At 46.3% G+C, this 22,563-nt stretch overlaps 1 protein-coding gene and 1 pseudogene across 2 annotated transcripts in view; both read left to right on the top strand.

The window, feature by feature from the left end:
• LOC148149685 (SPRY domain-containing protein 3-like) overlaps nucleotides 1–22,563 on the top strand; it is a 1,210,740-nt gene that overhangs the window by 388,003 nt on the left and 800,174 nt on the right. The gene's annotated exons all lie outside the window — the stretch shown is intronic.
• On the top strand, nucleotides 1,378–14,186 carry LOC148149687 (uncharacterized; annotated as a pseudogene).

Raw genomic sequence — 22,563 nt, 5'->3', positions numbered from 1 at the left:
ACTGGAGGGTTGCTCATGTTGTCCCCCTGTACAGGAAGGGTAGTAGGGATATTCCGTGTATCTACAGACCAGTGAGCCTGGCGTTGGTGGTGGGGAAGTTGCTGGAAAGGGTACTGAGGGATTGGATCTATTTATATTTAGAAAAGAATGGGCTTATCAGTGATAGGCAACATGGTTTTGACCGGGGGATATCATGCCTTACCAACTTAACAGAGTTCTTTGAGGAAGTGACCAAGTTGATAGATGAAGGAAGGGCTGTTGATGTCATATACGTGGACTTTAGTAAGGTGTTTGATAAGGTTCCACAGGGTCAGTGCTGGGGCCACTGTTGTTTGTGATATACATAAATGATCTGGAAGAGGGCACTGATGGTATGATCAGCAAGTTTGCAGATGATATGAAGATTGGTGGAGTAGCAGAAAGCATAAGGGACTGTCAGAGAATACAGGAGGATATAGACTGGAGAGTTGGGCAGAAAAGTGGCAGATGGAGTTCAATCCAGGCAAATGTGAGGTGATGCATTTAGTAAAGTCTAATTCTCGAGCGAATTGTACAATGAATGGAAGAGCCTTGGGAAAAGATGATGAGCAGAGAGATCTGGGAGTGCAGGTCCATTGTACCCTGAAGGTTGCTGCACAGGTGGATAGAGTGGTCAAGAAGGCATATAGTATGCTTGTCTTCATTGGACGGGGTATTGAGTATAAGAGCTGGCAAGTCATGTTAAAATTGTACAAGACATTGGTTCGGCCGCATTTAGAATACTGTGTACAGTTCTGGTCGCCACATTACCAAAAGGATGGGGACGCTTTGGAGAGGGTGCAGAGAAGGTTTACGAGGATGTTGCCTGGTATGGAAGGTGCTAGCTATGAAGAGAGGTTGAGTAGGTTAGGTTTATTTTCATTAGGAAAAAGGAGATTGAGGGGGGACCTGATTGAGGTTTACAAAATCATGAAGGGTATAGGCAGGGTGGATACAGACAAGCTTTTTCCCAGGGTGAAGGATTCAATAACGAGAGGTCATGCTTTCAAGGTGAGAGGTGGAAAGTTTAAGGGGGATACACGCGGCAAGTACTTCACACAGAGGGTGGTGGGTGTCTGGAATGTGTTGCCAGCAGAGGTGGTAGAGGCAGGCACGGGAGATTCATTTAAGATGCGTCTGGACAGATGCATGAGTAGGTGGGGGAGCAGAGGGATACAGATGCTTAGGAATTGGGCGACAGGTTTAGACAGGGGATTTGGATCGGCTCAGGGCTGGAGGGCTGAAGGGCCTGTTCCTGGGCTGTAAAATTTCTTTGTGCTTTGTTCTCGAGGTTCAGAGTTCAGGTTCGGGTTAGGCAACGGATTTTGGAATCTACCTGAACCAATCTTCATTCTTGAGATGCTGATATTTGACCTGCTGGGGTGTCACAATGAAACTGACCCCATGTTCACTGGGGTGGACCTGGGGTGTGGAGTTAGGTCAAAGGTGAGAGTGATGAACCCGAGCTATTAAACTGAAACCCGAACCTTTTCTCTGAGCGCCACACAGATGGTGTGGGCGATTTCCCTGGGAACATGGATGGCAGTCAGTGACAAGAAGAGTTCCGCAGAGTTCCATGCTGAACACAGAACATAGAACGTTCCAGCACATTACAAGCCCTTCGGCCCTCGATGTTGCACTGACCTGTGGAACCAATCTGAAGCCCATCTAACCTTCACTATTCCATTATCATTCACATGTCTATCCAATGACCATTTAAATGCCCTTAAAGTTGGTGGGTCTACCACTGTTGCAAGTACTGCATTCCACACCCTACTACTCTCTGAGTAAAGAAACTACCTCTGACATCTCTCCTGTATCTATCACCCCTGAAGTTGAAGCTATGTCCCCTCGTGCTAGCCATCACCATCCAAGGAAAAATGTTCTCCCTGTCCACCCTATCTAACCCTCTGATTATCTTGTATGTCTCTATTAAGTCGCCTCTCAACCTTCTTCTCTCTAATGAAAACAGCCTCAACTCCCTCAGTCTTTCCTCATAAGGCCTTCCCTCCATACCAGGCAACATCCTGGCAAATCACCTCTGAACCCTTTCCAAAGCTTCCACATCCTTCCTATAATGCAGTGACCAGAACTGTACACAATACTCCAAGTGTGGCCGCACCAGAGTTTTGCACAGCTTCAGCCTGACCTCATGGTTCCGAAACTCAATCTCTCTTCCTATAAAGGCTAACACGATGTACTCCTTGTTAACAACCCTATCAACCTGGTTGGTAACTTTCAGGGATCTATGTGCATGGACCCTGGGATCTCTCTGCTCATCTACACTGCCAAGTATCTTACCGTGACTTGGAGGTGCTGGTGTTGGACTGGGTTGCACAAAGTTAAAAATCCCACAACACTAGCCATTTGGATACAGAGCTGGCTCAAAGGTAGAAGACAGAGGGTGGTGGTGGAGGGTTGTTTTTCAGACTGGAGGCCTGTGACCAGTGGAGTGCCACAAGGATCAGTGCTGGGTCCTCTACTTTTTGTCATTTACATAAATGATTTGGATGTGAGCATAAGAGGTACAGTTAGTAAGTTTGCAGATGACACCAAAATTGGAGGTGTAGTGGACAGTGAAGAGGATTACCTCAGATTACAACAGGATCTTGACCAGATGGGTCAATGGGCTGAGAAGTGGCAGATGGAGTTTAATTCAGATAAATGTGAGGTACTACATTTTGGAAAAGCAAATCTTAGCAGGACTTATACACTTAATGGTAAGGTCCTAGGGAGTGTTGCTGAACAAAGAGACCTTGCAGTGTAGGTTTGTAGCTCCTTGAAAGTGGAGTCGCAGGTAGATAGGATAGTGAAGAAGGCGTTTGGTATGCTTTCCTTTATTGGTCAGAGTATTGAGTACCGGAGTTGGGAGGTCATGTTGCGGCTGTACAGGACATTGGTTAGGCCACTGGTGGAATATTGCGTGCAATTCTGGTCTCCTTCCTATCGGAAAGATGTTGTGAAACTTGAAAGGGTTCAGAAAAGATTTACAAGGATGTTGCCAGGGTTGGAGGGTTGAGCAACAAGGAGAGGCTGAACAGGCTGGGGCTGTTTTCCCTGGAACGTCGGAGGCTGAGGGGTGACCTTATTGAGGTTTATAAAATCATGAGGGGCATGGATAGGATAAATAGACACAGTATTTTCCCTGGGGTGGGGGAGTCCAGAACTAGAGGACATAGGTTTAAGGAGAGTGGGGAAAGATATAAAAGAGACCTAAGGGGCAACATTTTCACGCAGAGGGTGGTACGTGTATGGAATGAGCTGCCAGAGGAAGTGGTGGAGGCTGCGATAATTGCAACATTTAAGAGGCATTTGGATGGGTATATGAATAGGAAGAGTTTGGAGGGGTATGGGCCGGGTGCTGGCAGGTGGGACTAGATTGGGTTGGGATATCTGATCGGCATGGACGGTTTGGAATGAAGGATCTGTTTCCATGCTGTACATCTCCATGATTCTATGGCCAGGTTATAGTCCAACAGCTTTCAGAGCACTGCTCCTTCATCTGGTGGTTGTGGCGGTTAAGATCATGCTCGCAATGGGTGTTTCAGCACTCTACACCAGCATCCCCACAATGATGGCATCGCGGCAACAGCCTCAGTACTCAACACCAACAGCTACCAATCTCCAAACACCGTCCTACAACTCATCCGCTTTATCCTCAACCACAATGTCTTCACCTTCAACAATCGGTTCTTCATCCAGACACACGGAACAGCCACGGGGACCAAATGTGGACCCCAATATGCCAACACTTTCATGCATAAGTTTGAACAAGACATCTTCTCTCTGCAGGACCTCCAGCCAACATTGTACACCAGGTATATTGACAACATTTTCTTCCTCTGGACCCATGGCGAGGAGTCACTGATAAAACTACACAGTGACATCAACAAGTTTCATCCCACCATCAAACTCACCATGGACTACTCTCTACTATCTGTCTCATTCTTGGACATATGCATCTCCATCAAGGATTGACACCTCAGCACCACACTCTACCGCAAACCCACAGACAACCTCACAATGCTACACTTCTCCAGCTTCCACCCAAAACATATTAAAACAGCCATTCCCTATGGACAAGCCCTTTACATACACCGGATCTGTTCTGGTGAGGAGGAACAAGACGGGCACCTGGAAGTACTCAGTGATGCCCTCATAAGAACAGGGTACGATGCTCAACTCATCGACCACCAGTTCCGACGTGACACAGCAAGGAACCGTAATGACCTCCTCAGGAGATAGACACGTGCTGCAACCGACAGGGTAACCTTCATTGTTCAGTACTTCCCAGGAGCTGAAAAACTATGCCATGTTCTTCATGACCTGCAACACATTATCAATGAGGATGAGCACCTCACCAAGACCTTCCCCACACCTCCACTTCTCATCTTTAAACAACCGCCAAACCTCAAACAGATCATTGTTCGTAGCAAACTGTCCGGCTCTCAGGACAACTCCATACAACCCTGTCACGGCAGACACTGCAAGACGTGTCAGAGTGTGGACATGGATACCACCATTACGAGTGTGGGCACCTCCCACTGTGTACGTGGCAGGTACTCATGTGACTCAGCCAACGTTGTCTATCTCATACGCTGCAGGTAATGATACCCTGAGGCACGGTACATTGGTGAGACCGAGCAGAGGCTACGTACACACAACAATCAACAGACAGGGGTGTTCCCTCTCAGTCAGGGAACACTTCAGCGATCCAGGACATTAGGCCTCGGACCTTCAGGTGACCGTCCTCCGAAACAGACTGCAGGACAGTCAACAACGCAGAGTGGCCGAGGAGCAGAGGCTGATAGCCAGGTTCAATACCCATGGGAATGGCCTCAACCAGGACCTTGGGTTCATGTCACACTACAGGTGACCTCACTGCACTATACATACACACACACACTCCTACAGACTCACACACCCACGCAGACCCTCCTTCATACACAAGTTCTCTCTCATATGCACACACATATACCCCCCCCACTCAGACTGACAAATGCATCCTCTCATACATACCCTCTCACATTCACACACACACTTAGCCAAGCTTACACACACACTCTGTCACGTGCACTCATACACACACTGACATGCACACTCAGTCTGTCGCTCCTCCATGCACATACTTATAAGCTCAAGGGGTGAGTTTGTTTTGTAGAATTACATTTTAGTTTGCTCAGAAACTGCATGAATCTATGTGAAACTCTGTAAAACTATACAGAGGGTTTGTCAGTCTGACATAGCATTGGGACACAGACAGACTTCACACTTACTGTTTAAAAAGCTGAGCTATCTTAAGAACGTAATTTAAAAGAACTTCTGGGACTTACATATCAAAGAACAAAAACCAGCCTATCCCACGCTAAAAGATGAAAGTTTTAATTTTAGATTGTTTCCTGTACCCCATCTCCATGACACTGGATTCCTTTGGCTATAAATTCTGTGGGCATGATGTTAACCTCCATAACCACCAGCTAAAGGAACTGCGCTCCAAAAGCTAGTGTTTCCATGAATCTTACCATTAGGCCAGTACTCTGCATTCCTGTTGCTCCTTCCAAAGTGAATCACCTCACACTTTTCCACATTAAACTCCATTTTCCATCTCTCAGCCCAGCTCTGCAGCTTATCTATGTCACTCTGTAATCTACAATATCCACCGATCTCAGTGTCAACCGCAAATTTACTAACCTACCCTTCTACACCTTCATCCAGGTCATTTATAAAAATGACAAACAGCAGTGGCCCCAAAACAGATCCACTGGTAACTGGACTCCAGGATGAACATTTCCCGTCAACCACCACCCTCTGTCTTCATACCTGTTGAGACCACAACTATTCACATTATACATGAGCTGGATGAAGGAGCTGGTCGCTAATTTTGCTGATGACACTAAGATAGATGGAGGGACAGGTAGTGTTGAGGAAGCTGGGAAGCAGCAGAAGGACTTGGATAAGCTGGGAGAGTGGGTGACAGATGGAATACAATCTGGAAAAGTGTGAGATTATACACTTTGGTAGGAAGACGAGAGACCTATTTTCCAAATGGGGAATGGCTTTGGAAATCTGAAGCGCAAAGGGACTTAGAGAGTGTATTTAAAAAGAGATACAAAGGTGAGTAAGGGGATCAAGGGTCAGGGGGGAAAGGGTGGAGAGTAGCATTGAGAAACCTATCAGCCATGATCAAATGGTGAAGCCGACTCGATGGGCCAAATGGCCTAATTCTGCTCCTATATCTCATTGTCTTATAGTGGAGTGCAGACGGGGAATTCCTGTGTTGCTCCTGCCTTCTGTGTGTTATGATCAAAGCCCAGGTGACATCCCTCAACTCGTGACCGTACCAGACTGGACACCTTAAACCGGTATAAAGACCAGATCCCTTGGGTTGTCATTATTTTAGATTGTGGAACGCAATGAGAAAAATGTACAGCTTTCAAACAGGGAGGAGTTGCAGCTTTCGGAACAAGTGACTGGAGCTCATTGTGAGTTGTGGTTACACTGCTGGTTTGTTCAAGGCACTAGGGGAAGGATTGCTACACAGGGATTGGTTCGGGGGCTATGTATTCCGAGTTGTTGCCCAGAGACGGACTGCTGGTTGTTTTATCCAATCAGGAGTGGCTGTGGGGGTCAGGAATTCTCAGCTTGACAACAGGAATATGATTAGTTCCTGGGTAGGTGGACAGACTAGATATGAACAACACAGCAATGACTGTGAAAAGTCACCATCCTTAAAGAGACATAACAAATCATTTAAAGATAGATTCTGGTCTTACTTACCTTTTGGTTACAATCTGCTGCCTTGAAGCAGAATGAAAGGCCACAGATTTAAACTGATTACTGACCTTCACAAAACACAACATGTGAATGATGCTGAACATTGTGTAATCATCGGGGACCATCCCCACTTCTGACCTTCTGATGGAGGGAAGGTCATTGATGAAGCAGCTGAAGATGGTTGGGTCTAGGACACTCCCCTGAGGGACTCCTGCAGAGATGTCCTGGAGCTGAGATGACTGACCCTCCAACAACCACAACCATCTTCCTCTGTGCCAGGTATGACTCTAACCAGCAGAGAGTTTGCCCCCTGATACCCACTGATCCCAGTTTTGCCAGGGCTCCGTGATGCCACACTCGGTTGAATGCAGCCTTGATGTCAAGGGCTGTCCCTCTCCCCTCCCCTCTGGAATCCAGCTCTTTTGTCCATGTTTGACCCAAGGCTGTAATGGGGTCAGGAGCTGGGTGACCCTGGGGGAACCCAAACTGGGCGTCACTGAGCAGGTTATTGCTGAGCAGGTGCTGCTTGATAGCTCTGTTACTGACCCCTTCCATCACGTTATTACATCACTCTTGTATCCACACTCTCTTTTCCAACCAGCTGCATCTTTTGCACTCATTTTCAGTGACCTTTGAACTGTCCCGTCTCATCTTTTGGTAATAAACTAGGTGAAAGTGAGGACTGCAGATGCTGGAGATCAAAGTCGAGAGTGTGGTGCTGGAAAAGCACAGCCGGTCAGGCAGCATCCGAGGGGCAGGAAAATCAACGTTTCGGGCAAAAACCCTTCATCATGAATGACCTTGATGAAGGGCTCCTGCCCAAAACATCGATTCTCCTGCTTCCTTGGATGCTTCCTGACCTGCTGTGCTTTTCCAGCACCACTGTCATCTTGAACCTGGTAATAAAGCCCTTCCCTGATGCTGGGCTGAAATGAATCTCACTCAGTATGAAGAGGGGTTTAAATTGAGGACCTCATCACTGTTACTGAGCTTCATAAAGCCACGAGGGGCATGGATACGGTGAATAACCACGGTCTTTTCCCCAGAATAGGGGTGTCCTAAACTAGAGGGCATAGGTTTAAGGTGAGAGGGAAAAACTCTAAAGAGGACCTAATAGGCAACCTTTTCACTCAGAGGGTGGTACGTGTATGGAATGAGCTGCCAGAGGAAGTGGTGGAGGCTGCGACAATTGCAACATTTAAGAGGCATTTGGATGGGTATATGAATAGGAAGGGTTTGGAGGGATATGGGCCGGGTGCTGGCAGGAGGGACTAGATTGGGTTGGGATATCTGGTCGGCATGGACGGGTTGGACCGAAGGGTCTGTTTCCATGTTGTACATCTCTATGACTATGATACTGTGGTTAGAGTCATACCTGGCACATAGGAAAATGGTTGTTGTTGTTGGAGGTCATTCATCGCAGCTCCAAGACATAAGGCCACAAGACCATCAGATAGAGAAGCAGAATTAAGCCATTTGCCCCATTGAGTCTGCTCTGCCATTCAATCATGGTCGGTGCATTTCTCAACCCCATCCTCTTGCCTTCGCCCTGTAAACCATGATCCCCTTCCCGATCAAGAACCTCTTTATCAGTCTTAAATACACTCAGTGACTTGGCCTCCACAGCCCTCTGCAGCAATGAGCCCCCACAAATTCCCCCACCCTCCAGCTGAAGAAATCCCTCCCCATCGCAGTTCTAAAGGGTTGTCCCTTCACCCTGAGGCTGTGCCCTCAGGTCCTCGTCTCTCCTACCAGTGAAAACATCTTCTCCATGCTCACTCCATCCAGGACTGTCAGTGTTCTGTACGTTTCAGTCAGATCCCCTTCATCATTTTAAACCCCATCCACTACAGACCCAAAGTCCTCAACCACTCCTCATGCGACAAGCCCTTCATCCCTGGGATCATTCTTGTACACCTCCTGTGGACCCTCTCCATCGCCAGCACATCCTTCCTTAGATACGGGGCCCAAAACTGCTCACAATATTCCAGATGCAGACTGACGAGAGCCTTATACAGCCTCAACAGGCAATCTCTGCTCTTGTATACTAGGCCTCTTGAAATGAATGCTAACATGGTATTTGCCTTTCTAACTGTGAGCTGAACCTGCAAATCCCTCTGTGATACCAATTTCTGAAGCCTTTCCCCATTTAGAAAATAGTCTCTGTCTCTTTTCTTCCTACCAAAGTGCATACCCTCACACTTTCCTGTATTATATTCCATCTGTCACCTCCTTTGCCCACTCTCCCAGCCTGTCCAAGTCCTTCTGTACCCTCCCCACTTCCTCAACACTACCTGTCCCTCCACCTACCTTGTGTGATCTGCAAACTTAGCGACAATGTCCTCAGTTCCTTTGCCCAGATCGTTAGTGTATAATGTGAATAGTTGTGGTCCCAACACTGACCCCTCAAGAACTGCACGAGTCATCGGCTGCCATCCTGAAAAAGACCCCTTTATCCCTACTCTCTGCCTTCTGCCAGTCAGCCAATCCTCTCTTCATGCCAGTACCTTGTCACTAACACAATGAGCCCTTATCTTATTTAGCGGCCTCCTGTGCAGCACCCTGTCAAAGGCCTTCTGAAAATCCAAACAGATCACGTCCTCTGGCTCACCTTTGTCAAAACTTTTCATTACCTTCTCAATGAATTCTAATCGATTTGTCAGGCATGACCTCCCCTTGACGAAGTCATGCTGACTCAGCCCTATTTTACCCTGCACTTGCAGGTACTCCATAATCTCATCCTCAATAATGAGCTCTAAAATCTTACCAATGACCGAGGTCAGGCCAACCTCCCTAAAATTTCCTGCTTTTTACCTTGTTCCCTTCTTGAACAGGAGTGTTACATTACCATTTCCAGTCCTCCGGGACCCTCCCGATTCCAGTAACTCCTGAAAGATCACCACCAATGCCTCTTCAATCTACTCAGCTATTTCCTTCAGAATCCTAGAGTATAGTCCAGGTGATTTACCCACCTTCAGACCTTTCAGCTTTCCCAGTATCTTGTCCTGAGTGATGGCCACTACACTCACCTCTGCCCACTGATTCTGTTGAAGTTCTGGTATGCTGCTGGTGTCTTCCACCATGAAAACTGATGCAAACTATCTATTCAGTTCCTCCACCATTTCCTGGTTTTCCATTACTACTTCTCCAGCCTCATTTTCCAGTGGTCCAATGACAATCCTTACCTGTCTCTTAGCTTTTAGATATCTCAAAATCTGCTTCTAGATACAGGAGCAGAGTTAGTCCCTTCGGCCATTAAGTCTGCTCAATGATTCAATAATGACTGATGTTCCTCAACCCCATTTTCCTGCCATCTTCCCATAATCGTTGATTTCCTTAGTAACTTCAGCATGGCATCCAACAAGGTTCCCCATGGGAGACTGATTAGCAAGATTAGATCTCACGGAATACAGGGAGAACTCGCCATTTGGACACAGAACTGGCTCAAAGGTAGAAGACAGAGGGTGGTGGTGGAGGGTTGTTTTTCAGACTGGAGGCCTGTGACCAGTGGAGTGCCACAAGGATCGGTGATGGGTCCTCTACTTTTTGTCATTTATATAAATGATTTGGATGTGAGCATAAGAGGTACAGTTAGTAAATTTGCAGATGACACTAAAATTGGAGGTGTAGTGGACAGCGAAGAGGATTACCTCAGATTACAACAGGATCTGGACCAGATGGGCCAATGGGCTGAGAAGTGGCAGATGGAGTTTAATTCAGATAAATGCGAGGTGCTGCATTTTGGGAAAGCAAATCTTAGCAGGACTTATACACTTAATGGTAAGGTCTCAGGAGTGTTGCTGAACAAAGAGACCTTGGAGTGCAGGTTCATAGCTCCTTGAAAGTAGAGTCACAGGTAGATAGGATTGTGAAGAAGGCGTTTGGTCTGCTTTCCTTTATTGGTCAGAGTATTGAGTACAGGAGTTGGGAGTCATGTTGCAGCTGTACAGGACATTGGAATACTGTGTACAATTCTGGTCTCCTTCCTATCGGAAAGATGTTGTGAAACTTGAAAGGGTTCAGAAAAGGCTTACAAGGATGTTGCCAGGGTTGGAGGGTTTGAGCTATAGGGACAGACTGGATCTGTTTCCCTGGAGTGTTGGAGGCTGAGGGAGTGATCTTATAGAGGTTTATAAGATCATGAGGGGCATGGATAGGGTAAATAGACAAAGTCTTTTCCCTGGGGTGGGGAGTCCAGAACTAGAGGGCATAGGTTTTGGGTGAGAGGGGAAAGATATAAAAGAGACCTAAGGGCCAATGTTTTCATAGAGAGGGTGGTACATTTTGGAATGAGCTGCCAGAGGAAGTGGTGGAGGCTGGTATAAATACAGCATTTAAAAGGCATCTGGGTGGGTATATGCATAGGAAGGGTTTAGAGGGATATGGGCCAAGTGCTGGTAAATGGGACTAGATTGGGTTGGGATATCTGGTCAGCATGGACAGGTTGGACTGGACAGTCTGTTTCCACGCTGTACATCTCTATGACTCTATGAGATTCACCACCCTCTGCATCTCTGCAGGAGTTCCTCAGGGGAGTGTCCTCGGCCCAACCATCTTCAGCTGCTTCATCAATGACCTTCGCTCCATCAGAAGGTCAGGAGTTCACAGATGATTGCACAATGTTCAGCACCATTCACAGGGGAAGATGCTTGTGGGTTTTGAAGGTCAGTGACTGGTTTAAATCTGTGAGGAACTGAAGGAAGTGAGTGTTAGTCAGGAAATGGCTTTGGGTAAATAGCTCTGAAAATTGAGCATGCGTTGGTAAACATCTTCCAAGAGGTTATAGACTCTGGAATATATTGGAGAAGAGCTCTTGTAATCCCTCTATTTAAAAATGAAGCTGTTGAGTTACCGTTTGCTAGTCAGTCAACTTGGTGTATGTTGTGGGGACAATGCTAGAGCTCATTATAAAAGATGTAACAGCTCAGCACTTGGAAAACAGTCACAGTTTGTCCAATGTGTGCAGGAGGGTTTCCTGACACAATATGTAGATAGGCCAACAAGAGGTGAGGCCATACTGGATTTGGTTCTGGGTAATGAACCAGGCCAGGTATTAGAATTAGAGGTAGGTGAGCACTTTGGGGACTGTGACCACAATTCGGTGACTTTTACTCTAGTGATGGAGAGGGATAAGTGTGCACTACAGGGCAAGAGTTATAGCTGGGGGCAGGGAAATTATGATGCTGTGAGGCATGACTTAGGATGTGTGGCCTGGAAAAGTAAGCTTCAAGGGAAGGGCGTAATTGATATGTGGAGCTTGTTCAAAGAGCAACTATTGAGTGTCCTTGATCATTATGTGCCCATCAGGCAGGGAGGAAAGGGTCGTGTGAGGGAGCCGTGGTTTAATAAGGAATTGGAATCCCTTGTTAAATGGAAGAGGGCGGCCTATGTAAAGATGAGGCGTGAAGGTTCAATTGGGGCGATTGAGAGTTATAAGGTAGCCAGGAAGGACCTGAAGAGAGAGCTAAGAGCAGCAAGGAGGGGACATGAAAGGTCCTTAGTTGGTAGGATTAGGGAAAACCCTAAGGCTTTCTATAGGTATGTCAGGAATAAAAGAATGACTAGGGTAGGAATAGGTCCAGTCAAGTATAGTAGTGGGAAGTTGCGTGTGGAGGCTGAAGAGATTGGGGAGACACTGAATGAATACTTTTCGTCAGTATTCAATCAGGAACAGGACATTGTTGTCAATGTGAGTACTGAGTCACAATTAAGTAGAATGGATGGCTTTGAGGTATGTAGAGAAGAGGTGTTGGAAATTCTGGAAAGGGTGAAAATAGATAAGTCCCCTGGGCCTGATGGCATTTATCCTAGGATTCTCTGGGAAGCAAGGGAGGAGATTGCAGAGCCATTGGCCTTGATTTTTATGTCCTCGTTGTCTACAGGAGTAGTGCCAGAAGATTGGAGGCTAGCAAATGTGGTTCTCTTGTTCAAGAAGGGGAGTACGGATAACCCTAGTAACTATAGGCCAGTGAGTCTCACTTCTGTTGTGGGCAAAATCTTAGAGAGAATTGTAAGGGATAGGATTTATGAACATCTGGATAGGAATAATGTGATCAAGGATAGTCAGCATGGTTTTGTGAAGGGCAGGTCGTGCCTCACAAACCTTATTGAATTCTTTGAGAAGGTGACTAAGGAGGTGGACGAGGGGAAAGCAGTAGATGTGGTGTATATGGATTTTAGTAAGGTGTTTGATAAGGTTCCCCATGGTAGACTACTGCAAAAAATACGGAGGTATGGCATTGAGTTGGAGGTTTGGATTAGGAGTTGGCTGGCTGGAAGAAGACAGAGGGTAGTAGTTGATGGCAAAGGTTCATCTTGGAGTGCCGTCACTAGCGGTGTTCCGCAAGGATCTGTTTTGGGACCATTGCTGTTTGTCATTTTTATAAATGACCTGGAGGAGGGGTTAGAAGGTTGGGTGAGCAAGTTTGCGGATGATACGAAAGTCGGAGGAGTTGTAGACAGTGAGGAAGGATGTGGCAGGTTACAGCGGGATATAGATAAGCTGCAGAACTGGGCAGAAAGGTGGCAAATGGAGTTCAATGTAGCTAAGTGTGAGGTGATTCACTTTGGTAAGAGTAATAAAAAGATGGGCTAATGGTCGGATACTTGGTAGTGTGGATGAGCAGAGGGATCTTGGTGTCCATGTACACAAACCTTTGAAAGTTGCCACCCAGGTAAATAGTGCGGTGAAGAAGGCATATGGCGTACTGGCTTTTATTGGTAGAGGAATTGAGTTCCGGAGTACTGAGGTCATGTTGCAGTTGTATAAGACTCTGGTGCGGCCGCATCTGGAGTATTGTGTGCAGTTTTGGTCGCCATACTATAGGAAGGATGTGGAGGCACTGGAACGGGTGCAGAGGAGGTTTACCAGGATGTTGCCTGGTATGGAAGGAAGATCGTATGAGGAAAGACTGAGGCACTTGGGGCTGTTTTCATTGGAGAAAAGAAGGTTTAGGGGTGACTTGATAGAGGTGTATAAGATGATTAGGGGTTTAGATAGGGTTGACCGTGAGAATCTTTTTCCACATATGGAGTCAGCTATTAACAAGGGGGCATAGCTTTAAATTAAGGGAGGGTAGGTATAGGACAGATGTTAGGGGTAGGTTCTTTACTCAGCGAGTCGTGAGTTCATGGAATGCCCTGCCAGTAGCAGTGGTGGACTCTCCCTCATTATGGGCATTTAAGTGGGCATTGGATAGACATATGGAGGATAGTGGGCTAATGTAGGTTAGGTGGGCTTGGATCGGCGCAACATCGAGGGCCGAAGGGCCTGTACTGCGCTGTATTCTTCTATGTTCTATGTTCTAGGATCAGACAGATCATGCTTGACAAATCTAGTGGAATTATTTGAGGATGTAACTGATACAGTTGACCGGGGGAGCCAGTGGATGTGATTTATGTGTACTTTCAGAAGGCTTTCAACAAAGTCCCACAGAAGAGATTAATGTGTGAAACAGAGCATGTGGAGTTAGGAGAGTGTATTGAAATGAATAGAAAACTGATCAGCAGACAGGAAGGAGAGGGAATGAATGGGTCTTTTTCTGAATAGCAGGCAGCGACCGGTGGGGTCACACAGGGATCGGTGCTTGAACTCCCACTATTTACAATATATATTAATGAGTTAGATGAGGGAAACCAATGTATATTCTGTCCACGTTTGCAATTGCCACAAATTGGGAGGGAGGGTGAGTTAGGAGGAGTGTGTAGAGATGTTGCGGTGTGATTTGGACAGGCTTCTGTACTTCTCCCTGATGGTAGAGGTTGTAGAAAAACATTGCCAGGGTGGGGGATGGGTCTTTGAGAATGCTGGTGGCCTCTCCTTGACAGTGGGCCTGGTAGATGGATTCCATAGATGGGAGGTTGGCCTTTGTGACTGTCCAGGCTGAGTTCCCCACTCTCTGTAACCGTCTCCGGTCTTGAATGGTACAGTTGCCATACCAGGTAGTGACACATCCAGACAGAATGCTCTCGATGGGGCACCTATAAAAGTTGGTAAGGGTATTCGCCATCATGCCAAATTTCCTCAGCTCCCTGAGGAAGAAGAAACGCTGTTGGGCCTTTGTAACCAGTGCGCCCGGATGAAGAGGCCAAGAAAGCTTGTTGTGGATGACCACTCCCAGGAGCTAGACCCTCTCCACTCATTCCCCCTCTGTGCTGTTAATGTGTGTGGGGGGGGGGCATGAGTAACATCCTGCCGAAGGTCAATAATGAGTTCCTTGGTTTTGCCGGCATTGAGAGCTCGGTTGTTCTCAGTGCACCATTTTTCCAGGTCTTCCACCTCCCGTCTGTAGTCTGTTTCATCACTATCTGAGATTCGACCGACTATGATGATGTCATCAGCGAACTTGTAAATGGCATTAATCTGGTATTTGGTGACGCAGCCATGGGTATACAGTGAGTACAGTAGAGGGCTGAGTACGCACCCCTGGGGGGGCTCCAGTGTTGGGTGTTAGTGAGGATGAAACATTGTCCCCAGTCTTCACTGATTGTGGCCTGTGGGTCAGGAAACTGAGGACCCAGTTGCAGAGAGTGGGGCTTAGTCCGGGATCTCTAAGTTTAGTAATCAGTCTCGAGGGGATAATAGTGTTGAAGGCTGAACTGTAGTCAATGAGGAGGATTCCTACATCGCTGTTCTTGGAGTCAAGATGTTCTAGGGAGGAGTGAAGGGCGAGTGATATGGCATCTGACGTGGATCTGTTAATCCGATAGGCAAATTGGAGTGGGTCAGGAGTAGTGGGGAGGCTGGAGTTGATTAATGCCATGACCAGCCTTTCAAAGCACTTCATGACCACCGAAGTTAGGGCCACTGGACGGTAGTCATTGAGACATACTGCATGAGCCTTCTTAGACACAGGGATGATGTTGGCCTCTTGAATCAGGCAGGGACAGTGGCCTGCTGCAGGGTGAGGTTGAAGATGTCCGAGAAGACCTCTGCCAGTTGATCTGCACATGCTCCGAGTGCACGGCCTGGTACTCCGTCTGGTCCCATCACTTTCCTTGGATTCACACGATGGAAATCTGATCTGACTCTGATGCAGTGACTGTTGGGATAGGTTCGTCAGGACTTGTCAGAATAGGTGTTACCTCTCTGCTGAAATTCTGCTCAAAGCGAGCATAGAAGGTGTTGAGACGATCTGGGAGGGATGTGTCATTGTCTGCTATCTTGCACTGTCTCTTTTTAGAACCTGTCCTTACCATAGTCACCGTGTGTCTGTTTGGGTCTCTAGTTTGGATCGGTATTGGTCCTTGGCTGTCTACTATCTACAAGTGTGTGTCATCTACAAGATGCACTGCAGAAACTGCACAAAATTCCAAACCCACATCCACTTCCATCTGGAAGGACAAGGGCAGCAGATACATGGGAACACCACCCCCTGCAAGTTCCCCTCCGAGCCCCTCACCATCCTGACTTGGAAATATATCGCCGTTCCTTCAGTGTCACTGGGTCAGAATCCTGGAATTCCCTCCCTAAGGGCATTGTGGGTCTACCCACAGCACATGGACTGCAGCGGTTCAAGAAGGCAGCTCACCCCCACCTTCTCAAGGGGCAACTAGGGACGGGGCAATAAATACTGGTCCCAGCCAGTGACACTCACATTCTGTAAATAAATTTAAAAATGTTCTATTGGATTATTTAATAATGATCTATCGTTTGTTGATTCCGGCTGGCTATGTCTATTCTACAAGAACCTCCCTGAGTGCCTGGTCATTTTTCCCTGAGGACTGTTTCTGAAACCCCATGTTGATGTTGAACTGACTGGGAACATGCTTACACCCTGCAGTGAAATCAAGGTGTCACGTTTGCTAGTCTCAAATCTACTGATAATCTCCTCTAACTGGAAAGAGGAGATGATAATTCTTAACGCGAAGGGAATCAAAGGGTAATGGCAGGAAGCAGAAATAGGGGAGTGCGTCGGATGAGAAGCCATGATTGTATTGAATGGTGAAGTAGGTTTGAGGGGCCGAAAGGCCTCTCTATCTTCTGCTTCTAAAAGTATACACAGTTCTCCAGATGTGCTCTTGTCAATGCAAAAATAATCTCTACTGTTTTCCATTCTCCTTGATATAAATGACAATATTCCCTTTACCTTCCTAATGTCACTGTACATCCAGTGATTTGAAAAAGCAGCTCACCCACTCCCGCCCCAAAGACTTGAGACATGGAGCACAGAGACAGGATCTGCCAGTGACTCTGTGATGTTGTGAAAGATTGCAAAGGAGCGAGTGAGGATGTACAAACGATTTCTGCAATTGGCACCAGAGCAGACAGATTTCAGTCATGTGGATGGTTTGGAGCCCCTGCTGGAAGAGTGCTCAGTGAGAGCAGGAACAAGTGCTGATTCCATCGGGGAGTCTGATTCCATCAATGAGTCTGATTTCATCGGGGTGTCTGATTCCATCAATGAGTCTGATTCAATTGGGGAGACTGATTCCATCGGGGAGACTGATTCCATCAATGAGTCTGATTCCATCGGGGAGTCTGATTCCATCAATGAGTCTGATTCCATCGGGGAGTCTGATTCCATCAATGAGTCTGATTCCATCGGGGAGTCTGATTCCATCGGGGAGTCTGATTCCATCAATGCGTCTGATTCCATCGGGGAGTCTGATTCCATCGGGGAATCTGATTCCATCAATGAGTCTGATTCCATCGGGGAGTCTGATTCCATCGAGAAGTCTGATTCCATCAATGAGTCTGATTCCATCGGGGAGTCTGATTCCATCGGGGAGTCTGATTCCATCAATGAGTCTGATTCCATCGGGGAGACTGATTCCATCAATGAGTCTGATTCAATCAATGAGTCTGATTCCATTAAGGAGACTGATTCCATCAATGAGTCTGATTCCATCAATGAGTCTGATTCCATTAAGGAGACTGAGTATATCAATGAGTCTGATTCCATCAATGAGTCTGATTCCATCAATGAGTCTGATTCCATCGGGGAGACTGATTCCATTAAAGAGTCTGATTCCATCAATGAGTCTGATTCCATCAATGAGTCTGATTCTATCAATGAGTTTGATAACATCGATGAATCTAATTCCATCGATGAGTCTGAAACCATCAATGAGTCTGATTCCATCAATGAGTCTGATTCCATCGGGGTGACTAATTCCATCAGGGAGTCTGATTCCATCAGGGAGTCTGATTCCATCGGGGAGTCAGATTCCATCAATGAGTCTGATTCCATCAGGGAGTCTGTTTCCATCAATGAGTCTGATTCCATCGGGGTGTCTGATTCCATCGGGGAGTCAGATTCCATCAATGAGTCTGATTCCATTAGGGAGTCTGATTCCATCTGTGAGTCTGATTCCATTGGGGAGTCTGATTCCATCAATGCGCCTGATTCCATCAATGAGTTTGATTCCAACAACGAGTCTGATTCCATCGGGGAGTCTGACTCCATCAATGAGTCTGATTCCATCAATGAGTCTGATTCCATCGGGGAGTCTGATTCCATCAATGAGCCTGATTCCATCAATGAGTCTGATTCCATCAATGAGTCTGATTCCATCGGGGAGTCTGATTCCATCAATGAGTCTGATTCCATCGGGGAGTCTGATTCCATCAATGAGCCTGAATCCATCAATGAGTCTGATTCCATCAATGAGTCTGATTCCATCGGGGAGTCTGATTCCCTCAATGAGTCTGATTCCATTGGGGAGTCTGATTCCATCAATGAGTCTGATTCCATCAATGAGTCTGATTCCATCAGGGAGTCTGATTCCATCAATGAGACTGATTCCATCGGGGAGTCTGATTCCATCAATGGGTCTGACTCCATCAATGAGTCTGATTCCATCGGGGAGTCTGATTCCATTGGGGAGTCTGATTCCATCAATGAGTCTTATTCCATCGGGGAGTCTGATTCATCGGGGAGTCTGATTCCAACGGGGAGACTGATTCCATTAAAGAGTCTGATTCCATCAATGAGTCAGATTCCATCAATGAGTCTGATTCCATTGGGGAGTCTGATTCCATTAAAGAGTCAGATTCCATCAATGAGTCTGATTCCATCAATGAGTTTGATTCCATCAAGAAGTCTGATTCCATCAATGAGTCTGATTCCATCGAAGAGTCTGATTCCATCAATGAGTCTGATTTCATCGGGGCGACTGATTCCATCAGGGAGTCTGATTCCATCAGGGAGTCTGATTCCATTGGGGAGTCAGATTCCATCAATGAGTCTGATTCCATCAGGGAGTCTGATTCCATCAGTGAGTCTGAATCCATCGGGGAGTCTGATTCCATCAATGAGCCTGATTCCATCAATGAGTCTGATTCCATCGGAGAGTCTGATTCCAGCAGGGAGTCTGATTCCATCAATGAGTCGGATTCTATTGGGGAGTCTGATTCCATCAATGAGCCTGATTCCATCAATGAGTCTGATTCCATCGGGGAGTCTGATTCCATCAATGAGTGTGATTCCATCGGGGAGTCTGATTTCATCAATGAGTCTGATTCCATCGGGGAGACTGATTCCATCAATGAGCCTGATTCTCTCGGGGAGTCTGAATCCATCAATGAGTCGGATTCCATCAATGAGTTTGCTTCCATCGGGGAGTCTGATTCCATCAAGGAGTCTGTTTCCATCAATGAGTCTGATTCCATCGGGGTGTCTGATTCCATCGGGGAGTCAGATTCCATCAATGAGTCTGATTCCATCAGGGAGTCTGATTCCATTGGGGAGTCTGATTCCATCAATGAGTCTGATTCCATCAATGAGTCTGATTCCATCTGGGAGTCTGATTCCATCAATGAGTCTGATTCCATCAATGAGTCTGATTCCATCAATGAGTCTGATTCCATCGGGGAGTCTGATTCCATCGGGGAGTCTGATTCCATCAATGAGTCTGATTCCATCGGGGAGTCTGATTCCATCGGGGAGTCTGATTCCATCAATGAGTCAGATTCCATCAATGAGTCTGATTCCATTGGAGAGTCTGATTCCATTAAAGAGTCAGATTCCATCAATGAGTCAGATTCCATCAATGAGTTTGATTCCATCAAGAAGTCTGATTCCATCAATGAGTCTTATTCCATCGGGGAGTCTGATTCCATCGGGGAGTCTGATTCCATTAAAGAGTCAGATTCCATTAATGAGTCAGATTCCATCAATGAGTTTGATTCCATCAAGAAGTCTGACTCCATCAATGAGTCTGATTCCATCGAAGAGTCTGATTCCATCAATGAGTCTGATTCCATCGGGGAGACTGATTCCATCAATGAGCCTGATTCCCTCGGGGAGTCTGAATCCATCAATGAGTCGGATTCCATCAATGAGTGTGATTCCATCGGGGTGTCTGATTCCATCGGGGAGTCAGATTCCATCAATGAGTCTGATTCCATCAGGGAGTCTGATTCCATTGGGGAGTCTGATTCCATCAATGCGCCTGATTCCATCAATGAGTTTGATTCCAACAATGAGTCTGATTCCATCGGGGAGTCTGATTCCATCAATGAGTCTGATTCCATCGGGGTGTCTGATTCCATCGGGGAGTCAGATTCCATCAATGAGTCTGATTCCATTCGGGAGTCTGATTCCATCTGTGAGTCTGATTCCATTGGGGAGTCTGATTCCATCAATGCGCCTGATTCCATCAATGAGTTTGATTCCATCAATGTGTTTGATTCCATCAAGAAGTCGGACTCCATCAATGAGTCTGATTCCATCAATGAGTCTGATTCCATCGGGGAGACTGATTCCATCAATGAGCCTGATTCCCTCGGGGAGTCTGAATCCATCAATGAGTCGGATTCCATCAATGAGTTTGCTTCCATCGGGGAGTCTGATTCCATCAAGGAGTCTGTTTCCATCAATGAGTCTGATTCCATCGGGGTGTCTGATTCCATCGAGGAGTCAGATTCCATCAATGAGTCTGATTCCATCAGGGAGTCTGATTCCATCAATGAGTCAGATTCCATCAGGGAGTCTGATTCCATTGGGGAGTCTGATTCCATCAATGAGCCTGATTCCATTAATGAGTCTGATTCCATCAATGAGTCTGATTCCATCAATGAGTGTGATTCCATCGGGGAGTCTGATTTCATCAATGAGTCTGATTCCATCGGGGAGTCTGAATCCATCAATGAGTCGGATTCCATCATTGAGTCTGATTCCATCGGGGTGTCTGATTCCAGCAATGAGTCTGATTACATCAATGAGTCTGATTCCATCAGGGAGTCTGATTCTATCAATGAGCCTGAATCCATCAATGAGTCTGATTCCATCAGGGAGTCTGATTCTATCAATGAGCCTGAATCCATCAATGAGCCTGATTCCATCGGGGAGACTGATTCCATTAAAGAGTCTTGTTCCATCAATGAGTCTAATTCCATCAATGAGCCTTATTCCATTGGGGAGTCTGATTCCATCCATGAGACTGATTCCATTGGGGAGTCTGATTCCATCAATGAGCCTGATTCCATCAATGAGCCTGATTCCATCAATGAGTCTGATTTTCCATCAATGAGTCTAATTCCATCAATGAGCCTGATTCCATTGGGGATTCTGATTCCATCAATGAGCCTGATTCCATCAACGTGCCTGATTCCATCAATGAGTCTGATTCCATCAATGAGTCTGATTCCATCAATGAGACTGATTCCAGCGGGGAGTCTGATTTCATCGGGGAGTCGAATTCCATTAAGGAGACTGATTCCATTAAGGAGTCAGATTCCATTAAGGAGACTGATTCCATCAATATTTCTGATTCCATTCAGGAGACTGATTCCATCAATGAGTCTGATTCCATTAAGAAGACTGATTCCATCAATGAGTCTGATTTCATCAATAAGTCTGATTCCATTAAGGAGACTGATTCCAACAATGCATCTGATTCCATTAAGCAGACTGATTCTATCTATCAGTCTCATTCCATTAAGGAGACTAATTCCATCAATGAGTCCGATTCCTTCAATGAGTCTGATTTCATCAATGAGTCTGATTCCATCAGGGGGACTGATTCCATTAAAGAGTCTGATTCCATCAATGAGTTTGATTCCATCGAGGAGTCTGATTCCATCAATGAGGCTGATTCCATCGGGGAGTCTGATTCCATCAATGAGTCTGATTCCATCAATGAGTCTGATTCCATCGGGGCGACTGATTCCATCAATGAGTCTGATTCCAACGGGGAGTCTGATTCCATCAATGAGTCTGATTCCATCAATGGGTCTGATTCCATTGGGGAGTCTGATTCCATCAATGAGTCTGATTCTATCAGGGAGTCTGATTCCATCATTGAGTCTGATTCCATCGGTGAGTCTGATTCCATCAATGAGCCTGATTCCATCAATGAGTTTGATTCCATCAATGAGTCTGATTCCAACGGGGAGTCTGATTCCATCAATGAGTCCGATTCCATCAATGAGTCTGATTCCATTGGGGAGTCTGATTCCATCAATGAGCCTGATTCCATTAATGAGGCTGATTCCATCAATAAGTCTGAATACATCAATGAGTCTGATTCCATCGGGGAGTCAGATTCCATCAATGAGCCTTATTCCATCAAAGAGTCTGATTCCATCAATGAATCTGATTCCATCAATGAGACTGATTCCAGCGGGGAGTTTGATTCCATCGGGGAGTCTGATTCCATCAATGTGTCTGATTCCATCAAGGAGACTGATTCCATCGGGGAGTCTGATTCCATCAATGAGGCTGATTCCATCGGGGAGACTGACTCCATTGGGGAGTCTGATTCCATCGGGGAGTCTGATTCCATCAATGAGCCTGATTCCATCAATGAGTTTGATTCCATCAATGA

The sequence above is a fragment of the Chiloscyllium plagiosum genome, unplaced genomic scaffold (assembly GCF_037043375.1).
Source record: "Chiloscyllium plagiosum isolate Xiang-an unplaced genomic scaffold, Cpla_swu_hap1 HiC_scaffold_7, whole genome shotgun sequence".
In the NCBI taxonomy this organism is placed as follows: domain Eukaryota; kingdom Metazoa; phylum Chordata; class Chondrichthyes; order Orectolobiformes; family Hemiscylliidae; genus Chiloscyllium; species Chiloscyllium plagiosum.
The sequence above is the reverse complement of the archived record's forward strand: the minus strand, read 5'-3'. Positions and strand labels throughout refer to the sequence as shown.